General features: G+C 48.3%; 1 non-coding gene across 1 annotated transcript; it reads right to left on the bottom strand.

Moving 5' to 3' along the window:
* Positions 1 to 12,915: 12,915 nt before the first annotated feature.
* On the bottom strand, positions 12,916 to 13,023 carry LOC136494976 (small nucleolar RNA R71). Its single transcript, XR_010768765.1, has one exon. It is a non-coding gene; the product is annotated as a small nucleolar RNA R71 (small nucleolar RNA).
* Positions 13,024 to 13,803: the final 780 nt, after the last annotated feature.

Here is a 13,803-nt window from a genome sequence, read left to right as displayed (position 1 = left end):
CTGCATCGGTGACATGCCACCAAGCCACCATCCGTCCTAGGAGTGCGCCATGGTGGATGCTCTAGGACACCACTGGTGGAAGCAGAGTCCTCATAGACTCACACTTCATTGGACTCTCCTGTGGAGACCCCTAAGCTCACACAGGAGCATGGCAAGGCACTATGACAACAGTGGCTGCATCAGCCACTGACTGCGCCAGTGTGCTCGGTGCACCACACTATGCCCCATGCGCACAGACCAGCGAGCAGTGCCCAGGGTCACACCTATCTAGTCTAGAGCAACACCATGGACAGGGAGACCGATCCCCCATAGTTTGCTTGGGCCAGTCAGAACATCACCGCCATGGCAATGCTTCTGCGTGGACTATCCTAACCGAATGACCCTCGTGAACAGGTGATCCACCAAAACCTCTAGGCACTAGTGGAGACCATCACCGTGCAACAAGTGGAGAGCTCCATATCACGACGCCAACTCATGACCTCACTCCCCACTAGGGGAATAGGGAAACTACAGATGGGTCGCTCCACCCAATCACCACGACAGCTGCTGAGCACGGCATTGAAGGCCGTATTGGCACCTCACCTTGACTTGACAACCACTCCGTATTGGCAGCTTATCTACACGTGGCTCGGCCAAACTGAGACACATGCAGCAACAACCGAAGTCCCAGCCCTGATGGTCCGGGATCATGGATCTTTGTCCAAAACCTCCAGCGAGTGCTGCTCCCAACGCACTCCAACGAAGGACGGGGCAAAGGAAAGGCCAAGCGCCAGAATCAGGATGAGGGCCCCTCCATGTAGTGGGGAAAAAAGAACCAAAAGGATCGCCGCCGACCGGCCAACTCCATGTTGGATGCCATGGCTTATCACGTGGGCACGCAGCCCCAGCAGGACCCTCTAGGCCACCTCCACAAGCTCATGGAGAGCCTGTGCACCAACCACAACTACCTCGTCAAACACCTCTACAAGGACTGCTAGCTCCTCAAGTGCCTTCTATGGTAGGCTGGTAGGCTAAAGGAAGAGAAAGGCAAAGAAGCAGTGACTGAGAAAGGGGGCGTAGCGGGCAAGGATCTAGTGACTAAAGGTTGAAGTTATCTGACTAGACACCAACCGACTGAAGGACAACAACAACGACATTCTCTCCGAACATTTGGAACAGCTATGCCATTTTTCTTGCCCTAAGTTTTAGTCTTACCATTATTTACTTAGCGTATGCTCCTATAAAAGCACCCTAACCCAAACACTTTTTGGCCTAGGGCACTTGGGAGCTCCACTAGGGTACACTACTACCTCTATATTTTGTTTACTATCATATGGTGAAATTCCTTCCTACCCAACCAAAAGGGTAGTTTGTTCCTTTAATTTGCCTTATGTAGCTTTGCTTTAAAACATTCCAACCGATCGCACCCTGCCTTTCCCTATGGTTATGAGTAGCCGAGCCTCATGGGCCGCACCCTAGGCTCCCAAGATTGTAGCCTATGGGACAAACAGGTAGGTACGAGAGGGAAAGAATAAAAAACAAAATTATGCTAAGGAAAAACTAAGAAACAAAAAGGGGAACAAGCTTCCCCGAATGGAGTGACTCCATCATAGAAAATGAAACCAACCATAGTCATTAAGCACATAGGAATGTTTACACAGGGGCTTCCCCATGAACTTAAACTTTTTACATTCACTAAACTACTTATGTTTTACAAGCTATTGGACTAGCTCGGTGGCATCTGCTGTTGGTGCGACCGACGAAGGCGTGGGCTGCTCACTTCCCGGCATCTGTAGGCTGGGCAACATCCTCCCCATGCATGCTTCTAGCCAAGTCTTCATGGCGGACATCCATCACCCACTAGATAGAGACTTGCTCTGCCACTAACCTTGCATGTGGCAGCAAGCCCTCCCCGATCGATTGGATGTCCTCCATGCTCAAACCTTCAGCATACCCACTACAGATAGTGGCAAAGTCCAGGTTTGGGTGGTGCATCGCCACTGACGTCAGCACCACCGATGCTCTATAGAATAGCCTGCTCATGATAAGGTCTTAGACCGCATCTGGGACCTTTGCTTGCTGGATGGCGGGCGTGCTAGTGCTTGGGGCCAACCAAAAGATCTCTGAGATAGCTAGCTAGGCAACATTGTGGAACTAGTAAAGTTCCCCCTCGAGCACACGTCGCTCTTCACATGACTTGTCTAGCTCCTCTGCATTCTTGCTGAAATGTCACCTTGACCGTCTCCAGGTTCTGCTCTTGCAACCTCACCTTTCCGCCCAGCTCTGAACGAAGGGCAACAAGCTCAGAAATCAGCTAAAGGAAGAAACCAACACAATGAAAAACAGAAAAGGTATGTACCGACATGGAAGTTCTGAAGGGTGGAGAGATCCTTTGCCTACTAGGCCTCCTACTCGAGTAGCCGGACGCTCACCTCCTCCATCCCCATCACCCGGCCCTAGAGCGTGAGCACCTCCTAGTCCACCTCTGACCAAGCCTTCTGCTCTAACTCTAGGGCCTTCCACGCCAACTCTAGGGCATTCAGCTCTGACACCAAGGCACTCTGCTCCAACTCAAGGGTCTCCAGGGACTTTTGGAGTGCCACCTCAGTGTCCGCTAGGGATGTCCACAACTCCGCATCAGCCTACGCCCGGCGGGCCTTCACCACCTCAAGCCCCTACTCAGTGGTGGTCACCCGCTCTACTGCATGCTGCCCCTCCGCCCGTGCCATGGTCACCTTAGCTGCCTAGTCTAGGGACTTGTGGCGAGCGAACTCTAGGTGACGCTCAAGCTCAGCCATCTAGGCATGCTCCATTCGGAGGAAGCGGAACTTGTGGGATGACATCCCCTTCAGACTCTACAAAAAACAAGCATGCTAAGGCAACCAACAAAAGATTCAGAGGTCAAGGACAAGTACATGAAACTCACCTCCGTGGCAAGCTATAGGTTGACCTTGACTAACTGCTGAGTGGACTTATCCCGCTCCTAGGCGTCTCCGAGCTTTGCGGATAGGTTGGCGAGTTCGAAAACCACGGCATGGCCTTGCTCCCCAAGGATGTCCCCGAGCTAACACTCTTGGGAATCTGGAAGGATGACCCACACCTTCACTAGGTCCTCAGGGTTGGGCCACTCTAGGTCACCCTCCGAAAGCCCGCTAGAGGGCCCAGCCTCCGACTGGACCACCGCTAGCTCCCATGATGACACCAGCAGCTCCACCCTATCATCCATCTTGTCATCGGATGGGATGTCCACCACCTCGATTAAGTGGACCACCACCAAGCGCTCTGACTCTATCCTAGCCATGTTTTCGCCCGGTGCCTTTGGCTTTGACCATGAGGGTGAGCTGTGTAGCCCTCCACCTAGCAAGGTAGGGAGCTCGGTCTCCCTCTCCTCTTCCACCATAGCCCGTGGAGGAGGGGCCGTGAGGGTTACTTCTGACACAACCCCCACCATCAGCACTGAGATCACCACCAACACCTCCGTCGCTGCTACCACTGTACCAGCAGCTGACCTAGGGGGCACCACGCTCGGAAGCGAAGCATTCACCACTGCCACCCTATTCCCCTTGTCACTCATCGTGACATGCTGCAGGGTGGGCCTCTAAGTCTCCCAAATGGGAGTTGGAGCAATGCTCAACCCTGACATCTCCTGGCCACTGACAAAAAGTGCAGGTAAGTCACACTCCAAAAAAGGCTCAATAGCAAAAGATCAAAAAGAAACAAAGAAAAACATACCGGGAGGTGAGCAGCATGACTCTAAAGGCCAGACCCAACGTTGATGGGCCTACAAGGCAAGGACTGCTCCCAGGCTGCAACCCGTGCCCCCTCACTTCAGCCGAGGCTGGAGTCATCCCAACTGGCTCTTGCCCGAAGTAGCGGGCGGGGCATCCTCTGGCTATGAGTCGAATGACATGTGGGTGCCAATCTGCTCCTCGGACCACTCGGCTTGCTCAGTCGCATCTATGGCAGGCGACACCTCCCCCTACTATGAGTCGCACATTAGCACTAGTCTCGACGATGGATAGGTGCCAGTCCACTCCTCGGATCGCCTGGCTTGGTCGGCTGCCTCCGCCATAGGCAACGAGACCAGTGATGCTGCTAGAGGGCACAGTGACTGCGTCCACTTTGTCTCCCATTCACTGATGGTGTCCGCGCTTGCCACACACTTCCTTGGTGCAGGAACCACCACGCACCGCGTGGCCTCCTCTCATCACTAGTGGACGTTGCTGTAGGGTCGCGACTCTCCGCTGAGGTCACAATGACCTCTTGACTTTCCTCCTCCTCAGAGAAAACCATGTCGTCTAGGTTTGTGGGATCCTCCGACTCGAGCTCAGACTCAACGTCGCTTTTTCTCTCACCGGCCTTCATGCACCGAGCGACCACCTTCTCCTTCTTGTACTTCTGATGAGCCACCTCGGCTCTCTTTTTCTTCCTGGCATCCACTGCCTCCTTCTAGGTGGCCTACTAGGCCATGCCCTTTGGACCCTTGGGAAGGAGTGGCTAGGACTTGTAATCTCCAAGCCCTTGTAGAACGTGTGGCTCCAAATAAAAAAAGGAAAAGCAGAGGAAGAAGTACGGACTAAAGAAAAGGGAGCATACCAGTCTGGACATGATCGCGGAGTTGAAAGGTGCGAGCTTCCCATCGAGCCTCTCTTTGGGCTTCAGCTGCAGCACCCAACCAAGGTGACTCTAGACCTCATCATCCAGCAGATCCTCCGGCGACATGAGGTCTGGGTCTGATGGGCCACTGTACATCCACATTGGTCATGTCCTCTCTACCAATGGCGTAACCCGATGGTGGTAGAGGGTGTGGAACATCTACACCCCATCAAGACCGCACCACACAAGCTTCCAGAGCTCCTCCTCTATGACCTCCACCTTCTTCCTCTCCTTATGGGGGCAACCCCATGACCAACTTTCCTACTTCTCCGGCCTCTAGCCGGTGAACACCGAGAATGGCGCCTCCACCGAATTCCTAATGTAAAACCACTCCCCATGCCACCCTTGGTTGGAGTCATAGGGGAGGTACGTGGGATATGAGCCTCCTGCACTCGGTTTCCTCTGTAGGGCGAAACCCCCCACCAATGCGATCTCGGTCGGATTCCCCACCATCAAGGCTCTCCTAGAGAATAGCCGCCGAAAGAAATCCACGTGTGGCTCCATCATGAGGAAAGCCTTGCAGACGGTGACAAAGCTAGTGATGTGCAGCACCCCTATTGGATTAAGGTGCTATAGCTCTAGACCCTACTCATTGAGGAGCCCATGCAGGAACCAGTGCATGGGGTACCCTAACCCATGCTCATGGAAGGTGAGAAAGGGCACCACCTCACCCGCCCAAGGTTGTGGGAACTCCTCCCTCTTGGGAGCCCTCCAGTGCACCACCTCCTTTTATGGCAGGAACCCCTTCACAATGAAGGCCTTTAATACTGACTCCCTCATGGTGGATGACCTCCAGTCCAACATTTTGCTCTAGGATCGCAAAAGGATTGGTGATTTTTTCTCTTCTCCCTCGCTCTCTCCCCTTTCTTTCCTAGAAACCACCGTGGCTCTCAGGAATGCTCATGGCAAGAAGGGAAAGGAAAGGAAAGAATAGGGCAAAAACCTTCTCCCTTCTCCTGCTTAAGGAAAAGGGAACAACAGTTAGGGAAGGGCGCACCGATCGGGGAAGGTGAAACGGCGAAGCAAAAAAACTATCTCTCTTTCCAATTTAATGTAGATGAGACATGCCCTGACCGATGAGACATGCCCTGCCCGATGGAACGGCTCCTGATCGGACAGGACGTGGCCTAAGCATGGGCCACCACTACCGCATGACCAACCCGTACTGCACACCAGGCACAAGAACCAAAATGCCACCACATGCAGGCGGCATTCCGCTTCCCTAGGCTAGACCTAGAAAAACCCAAAACAAGATCTCCGCTAGGAGAAACCATCGGGCTTCTTAAGTCAATCAAACAACTCATAAAACACACTGAGAGATAGGTAGGGAGCAATGGGATGCCCCATGTAGGCCATGCCAACTCCATCACGAACGACGAGCATGGGTCCCGATCGGACATTTCTGACTGGAGCTCTTCAAACCTTGTCACTCGGGTCAATGAGGTAACACCACCAGCCCCCTCTATTTCTTTAGAAATCATTTTATACATCCATACGCGCATTCATTCCATACACCCATGCCTCTTGGATGATTCAGGCCCTGAACCACCTGGGGGCTCAGGAACTAAGCATCACACATGCAGCGAAATGCATCACAACACTCTATATTACGTCATGAAGCGGTGGTTGCCTCATTCGACATGAGCAACCAATAGGGCTAGGGGAGAAAAACATAGATGAGCCCCTTGCGGCCCTCGCCTAGTCTGGCAGACAGGGTCATCTCAACCTTCTCATTCGAACCTGAACCTCTTGCCAAGCCCATAGAATCTCCATCGAGGGGGGGCCATTAGGCCACCCGGGTCACTCTCCAGAACAACCTAGGCATCTATCAGGTTGCAGGTAAAGGAGCAGTAGAATGTCACAAGAGGGCTATGCCAACCCCATCATGAATGATGGACCCGAATTCCACTCGATCATACCCATTAGCGAACTCACTAAGCGTGTCACTTGATCCCAAGCGACCGGGACAAGCAACAAAACTCAACCCCTTCGGTTGTGAGGAACCAAGGATGGGGTAGCGCACACAACTCACACTGACCCCTACTAAGGCCCAATAAGGCTCAGGGGCTCAAGACACAAAAAGCCTGGGTTTGCGACTCCAAACTCGCCCCTTCCGACTATGCTCCAAAAAAACCTGGGACTGCAACCCCTATCTCACCCCATTCGGCTATGCTCCAACTGTGCTCCAAAACACCTGGGTCTATGACCATGATCTTGCCCCATCTGGCTATGCTCTGACTATGCTCCAAAACACCTGGGTCTATGACCCTAATCTTGCCCAATCTAGCTATGATCTGACTACACTCCAAACACCTAGGTCTATGACCCTGATCTCACCCCATCTAGCTATGCTCCGACTGCACTCCAAAAACAACCTAGGTCTGTGACCCCGATCTCACCCCATCAGGATCTATGAGCTCAGGCTTGCCCAATCCCAAACTAACTAAACTAACTACCTCACCCGATCCCATGGCGTGCATCGACACTAGGATCCACAAGCTCCATCTCACCCAATCTCTAAAGTGACTAAACACCATGGCTATGCAATGACCCCTTGGTTGACAACTCTGCCTCGACTAAAAAAACACGCACACACGCTGGCTACCGAACACCACCCAGATGGTTCTGCCCGAACCACTCGGGGGCTCAGGGGCTACACCCACGGGCGCGCTCGCGTGCACCCACTATCAAGACAAAAATCCCCTAGACGATTCTGCCTGAATCACTCGAGGGCTCGGGGGCTCCTTCGGGTTCATAAACCTAGGGTCCCTCACAGACTGGCTTCCACACCTAGGCTCGGCCCAAGTAGATAGCACGCAACTCATGGGCTGACCCAAGAGTCTAAAACAAATAGGCCAGAAGGGCGGTCCAGTCACCAATCAGAAGGTCTAGCCGAGGAGGAACAGCGCCCGCTTATCAACTACTTCAACCCACCTCTCCGACCAGAGCACTCACTTAGGACTCCAGTCGCCTCCAACAGCCTATCCAATCGGAAGGCCTGGCCTGAGGACTACTTCTGACTCTGACCCCGCATCTCCAACTGGGGTTTGCAGAAGCCCTGCTCACTGCTCTTCTTTGATTGGCACAACCAGAGCCAACTAGGACCAACCGACCGAGGATGCCCGCTTAGAAAGGACCAGAGAACAAATGGAGAAAGCAAGGCAGGGCGCACAAATCAAACAACGATACTAGGGACCATACCCTGTATGCCTATAGGAACAATACTCTATAGCCTCCCTAACACACATAGTGTTGTAGGCACCGACATTTTCCCTACAGTATTGTGGACGCCATTGACTCCCAAATGGTAAGGCTCCCCACACATGCCTCTGGTCATCGACAATGTTGTGGGCGCTAGAATTACCATACCGAGTGACCATGGTGAAAACCCCTCACATGCCTCTAGGCATCAACAGTATAGCAGATATCGACATCTGCCATACTCAAACAAGACAATGTAACCTCCCACATGCATCTAACATTCTATAGTGACATCAATAGTGTTGTGGGCACCTACCATCATCCTATACTCGTCGGCATGGGCAACAAGACTTAGAAGAATTTGTACTCTCTCCCTCTCACTTGTAAGACCATCCCCTTCATCCATAAAAGGGGATGCGCTCTCTCCTAATCAAGACAAGTGGATTCAAGCTCAGTCCCTTTAGATTCATTAGATCGATTAAGTTCACTAGCTCACAACCACAGAACCGCTAGGTTCGGACCTCAAGCACATGCTTGAACACTTAGCTCATAGTGGAGCTCCTATCGCTCTTGGCCCTTCCAACCAAACCTCTCATGCACCCCATCTTTCTCCTTCTTATTTGCAACCCCACTGCAGACTTTGAGCACCTAGGCTCAGGAATAAAGTCACCGACTGACTCAAACTGGACGTAGGGCACGTTGCCTAAACCAAAATAAACCCTATGTCATTGAGTGCTAGGCCACCTCCGATCACAATGTACGACAAAACTACAAATATTTACGTGTTGGTCACTTTCTGCACCGACACAATCTGTGCCGATTAAGGACCGTACCGTTGTTGGCACTTCTGACAAGATTGAACGCATGCCTATCACTTAGCTGTCTGGATAACTCATTCTGACTATGAAGCCTAGTAGGTCAACTTAGGCCAGGCGTCGTTCTATAAAAGTGCACACTCTGGATGGTAGTAAGGATGTACGAGGAGACACATGTGAGCCCATGAGCAGGCCAGGCCTGAACGTCCTAGCAGCTAGTTGTTCCTGATTATGCAGCGTTGGGCGAACCTATGAAATGTGGACCTAAGTTGTACCAAAGGTGACCTAAGCTGACCATTGATCTAGTCTGCCTGGGTTTCTATTAGGAATAAATTCCTAGTGGTTGAAATCGATTCGAATTGTCATCTCTCCCAGATAGTGAGAAACTTGGCTAGCCCCAACATCATAGTAATTGTGTTATGGAATATGATGGTTCGGATGAACATGGAATTACTACACCGGCTATGGTTACTATTGTATGCTACTAAATGATATACCACATGTTTGGCATAGGTTAGTTGCTAATCTAGAGATGAATAGCTATAATTAAATTGATGACCAAAGTATACTTGTACAACTGAATTAGTCACTTTTTATGCAAAATGTTATCAAGCTACCTCCACTTATAAAGCTTTGCATAATCCTTGGAGTCACATTATTTTTGGTTTATGATGGGTAAGTCTAGCTGAGTACCTTCTCGTACTCAGGGTTTTATTCCCATTGTTGTAGATGGTACAGTTTATCATGACTATTGCAAGAACTGCTTATGTCCCACTATGGATGAGGAGTGAGCCCTAGGTAGGCATCTATTATTAATCCTTCTTACATGCTTTTGTGGGAGGGTGATCATAAGTTGGCATTGTATCTAAATTATGATGGCAAAAGTTAGCTTCAAACTTTAATTTGCTTCCGCTACTATTTACTAAACTTGGTTTATAATAACCTTAATTCGTACTCTAATGAATGAACTATATTTGTGAACCTTATGTAACATGTGACATGTATGTTGAATCATGTATGATCTTGGTTGTATGTTGATGGTTAATTGAGACCCATCGTGGTACTCGATGGACTTCCGAATTTATATGGGCTCAAGTATGACAGTATGACCGCTTGTGGGCTGCCATTGTACGTGTGATCTTATAAATTGGTTGGTTCTTTGACATGGCTACACAACCCCTAGCATGTCTTAGGCCTACCTTGCTCTAGCGGTTGCATGCTAGAGTGCTATTGGTATTTATTAACGCACACAGATAAATCCACAAGTGCACAGATACCACTGTAGCTTTCACCCAGAAATATTCCAAGTATCGTATCCATAGGGAAACATGTGAGACTAACTACGGTCTAACTTAACTAGGGGTAGCAACAAGGATAGGATAAATAGGAGTGTAGAGAGGATAACTAAGGTTCTCTAGTTTTGACTTTGGTAAGCAAAGTCTTCCACTATTCAACTAGGGACATTACTAGGGAAAGACACTAGCAGACAATGCTTTCCTTCGTAACCGGTTCCTACTTGGCCTATAAATGGGAGGTGGACTATAGAGGATTCAATGAGGCTATAAGAGTCACCCTCGCGAGCTACCATCAGTAATGCAGGGTGCATCCATGATTAACCCAAGTCTAAGAAGCACACTTACACTTATGATTAATACATTACTCCCTCTAGAATAGGAATAAAGCACTCAAAAGAGTCATGATCCTGATGAACAATATAAACAAGATGCTTACTTGAATCAGAAGATGATTACTAGAGAAATCTCAGAGGCAAGCTTTGATAGAACTTGGATCCACCAAGGTACAAGCCATAGAGAGAGAGAGAGAACTGACAGGCCAGCACCTCCTCTAAACTCTTCCCTCACTCTCTATCTCACTATTTCTATTTACAAGACTATATCGTATGGAGGACTAATCTTATCCTGATAACTAGCTCTAATCCTAATGAGGAGGATATGAATTAGGGTTTTCAGGATGGCTCTCCATAGGAGGGTACAACGCTGTATATATAGGGGGCAGCATCAATTCTAGACCCTCGCAACAAACCGACTTAAAAGGATGACGTAGATGCAATCTAGGAGGCGGTGGAGAACCAACATTCAAAGCGAAGACTAAACAGTGGGGTCACTAGGCTAGCTGGCCTATAGGTGGGGCCGACCAACCCCACATGTCATCCCCTTGCGGTCTTCTTTAGTGGGTTGCCTTCTGGTGCCTTCTACAGTATTCCCATGTAGGTACCGTTGCGAATAAACATGGTTTGCTTTGACAAATAGGTCCTCCTTGACAATTTCTGGATATACCTTGCTGAAAACATAGATTCACGAAAACTTGTTTTAAACACCTATACCTATGTTTGGTGATAGAATTAAGTATATATGCAGGTTATATTGGTAGTTTATAATTGATGTTAATGACCATCAACACATGCTGAGGGGGTTTAGGTCAGTTTCCTAATTTATTGGTGCCAAACAGACCTCACTCTAGTATAAAAGTATGGGTGGAGCTCTCCTTCAACACACACTTCATTTGGTGCCTCTACACCTCACACCACTCTTGTACTCATTTAGTAGTATTTTGGAGCTAGCAAGAGCTATCAAGGAGATCTTGCTCCTTAGAAGAAAGGATTCTTGGTATGAATAATATGAATAATTCTTCCATAGTCTTGCTCTCATACTATCAATGTAGTTGTGCTTATGAACTAGAGTATTGTTTTCATGTTATAATCATGACATGGATTAGCATATAGTTTCTATGCTATGAGCTTAACATGGAAAACATTATGCTTAAATATTCATGTAACTTGTATGATTAGAAGTAGAGCTAAGTTGAGGTGGCAGTTCACTATGCCTTCGGGTGTGCCCATGTCCTATGCTTGTCGATCCGTAGGGTCAAAGTCCTAGGGGGATGTGGGTAGTTTCTATGTAAATGAGTGTGGTGCCCGGGTACATAGGGACAGGTGAATACATTTCCTACTCCACGGTTGAGGGTTAGGCGGTAGGAGGTGACAGCAATGTTCGTCCCTCGTAATCCCCCACATTCTGGTGGGGTGTAGGAGTCTAAATTGTCACATGAGGTTGCTGGTAGACCAATACTCAGTGGTCTCCCAACCTATCTTACACTTGGGTCTAATTCTAACAATGTAATTTGTATGATCATCAACTATTCTTGGCACGAATATATTAGAACATGCCTGCTCCACTTAGGAACATTCTTTTATTCTTTGTTTCCATATTATCCTTGAGGCTGGCCTAGATGTGTGTCCACTATCCTTAAAATAATGATTTTACCCCTGTCATAAACTTTGGTTAACTATGCAAGTATGTAGTCTTGTTCATGTCTATGCTAGACTCTTTACATCATGCCTTCCTTTGGGCAAATATAAATAATGATACCCGGAATACATCTGGGTGAAATGCTACAATGATAGATCCGTGCGCTTGTGGATATTGTTTCTATAATTGTTAACAACTATCATGGTTGGTGTTTCTTGGTGGCGTTGCTAAGGTTTACTAAATCTTAGTGATGGTGCTAAGAAATACCAACAAGCATTTCTGACGCCATGGCTATGGATGGATTCTATCTCCAACCTTGGTAATGACGTGAAGAAATGCCAACAAGCATTTGTGGTGCCATTGTCAGGGAAAGTAGAGGTTAAAAGAATATAGTAGGACATGATCATGATCACATGCATGAATGGTAGCCATAATTAATGCAGGCAAACTCTGCTTGTTTTCTCCCTATTGTGGATGAAAATAGGATAGTGTATGACCGGTTTCATCTTGCCAAAAAATTACACCGATAATCTAGAGGCACTTCTAAGGAAGAACAAGTCCCATACCGCTTCTCTATCCACTACTCCTCCGACAAATGCACTAGTCGACCCCGCACCATCCACTACTACTGTTATGGCCAAGTCACTTCGTGACTACTCCACCCCCGCCGTTGCCAACATGCTCGTTGGGCCCGCTGTCAACATAGGCACCAGAAACTTTGAGCTCTGGACTGGCCTAATCTTGATGGTGTAGGCAAACCAGTTCTATGGTTTTCCTAGCAAGGACGTAAGTGCACACCTACAACACTTCCTTGAGCTGTGCGACACCATCATCATAAAAGACGTCGCACTAGCAAGCATTAGGCTCTGTTTGTTTTCCCTTCTCCCTCACGGGGAAGGAAAAATAGTGGTTCTATAAGGAAAAGAATGTCGTTAACACATGAGACAAATGTTCCATGGCGTTCCTCATGAAATTCTTCCCCATGGGCAAAACCAATGCACTGAGGGGAAAATTTCAAGTTTCCAACAGAATTCCATGGAATCTATCCCCGAGGCATGGGAGAGGCTGTAGGATTACATCCAAGCCTGCCCACACCATGGGGTAGAGAACTAGCTCATGCTCTAGAACTTCTACAAGGGGATGATGCCCAAGCCAAAGGGGGACGTAGATGTTGCTGCTGGAGGAGGGTTTCTTTCCCTCACCATCGATGGAGCCTCGGCTCTCATTGAAAAGATGGTGGCGAATCAAAGTTGGGGGGAAGAAAGAAGACAACAAAAAGGCATGCATACCGTGAAGGGGGCAGATATGCTTGTCGCAAAAATGGATCTGATGTTGAAAAGACTGGACGAGCATGCTGCTCATAAAGAAACAATGAAGAGCACTGTCCGGGCAATGGACTCACATATGGCATGTGAAGTCTGTGGAGACATCGGACACTCGGGGAATGACTGCTCTAAGACCCATGAAGAAGCATCATACATAAACAATGGGTTTTGACAAGTAAACAATAATTAGTCATGCTTCCAAGTTGGTAACAATAATAACAATTCAAATTTCAATTAAAATCAACCCTCCTTGAAGGACCTAGTTCTAGGTGAAGCTAAAATAAATGAAAATATCACTAAAAAGTTAATGTTTAATGATAAAATGATTGAAAACATAAATGAAAAAAATTAAAGTTTATCCTACTCTATAAAGAATAAATTAAGTTTTAATAAAATGATTGAAACTCAAATTGCTTAAATAGCTGCCGCAATTCTAGTCAACCATTCGGCGAAAATCCTGGGGCAACCTGAGATTCCCCTGAAATTGTTCATGCAGCTATAGAGCAATAAAGGATTAGAAGTGTTGCCAACTAAATACAAATGTCGAGCCCTTGTCGA

The sequence above is a fragment of the Miscanthus floridulus genome, chromosome 11 (genome assembly GCF_019320115.1).
Source record: "Miscanthus floridulus cultivar M001 chromosome 11, ASM1932011v1, whole genome shotgun sequence".
NCBI lineage: Eukaryota > Viridiplantae > Streptophyta > Magnoliopsida > Poales > Poaceae > Miscanthus > Miscanthus floridulus.
Note: the sequence above shows the minus strand (reverse complement) of the source record. Positions and strands in the feature narration are given on the sequence as shown.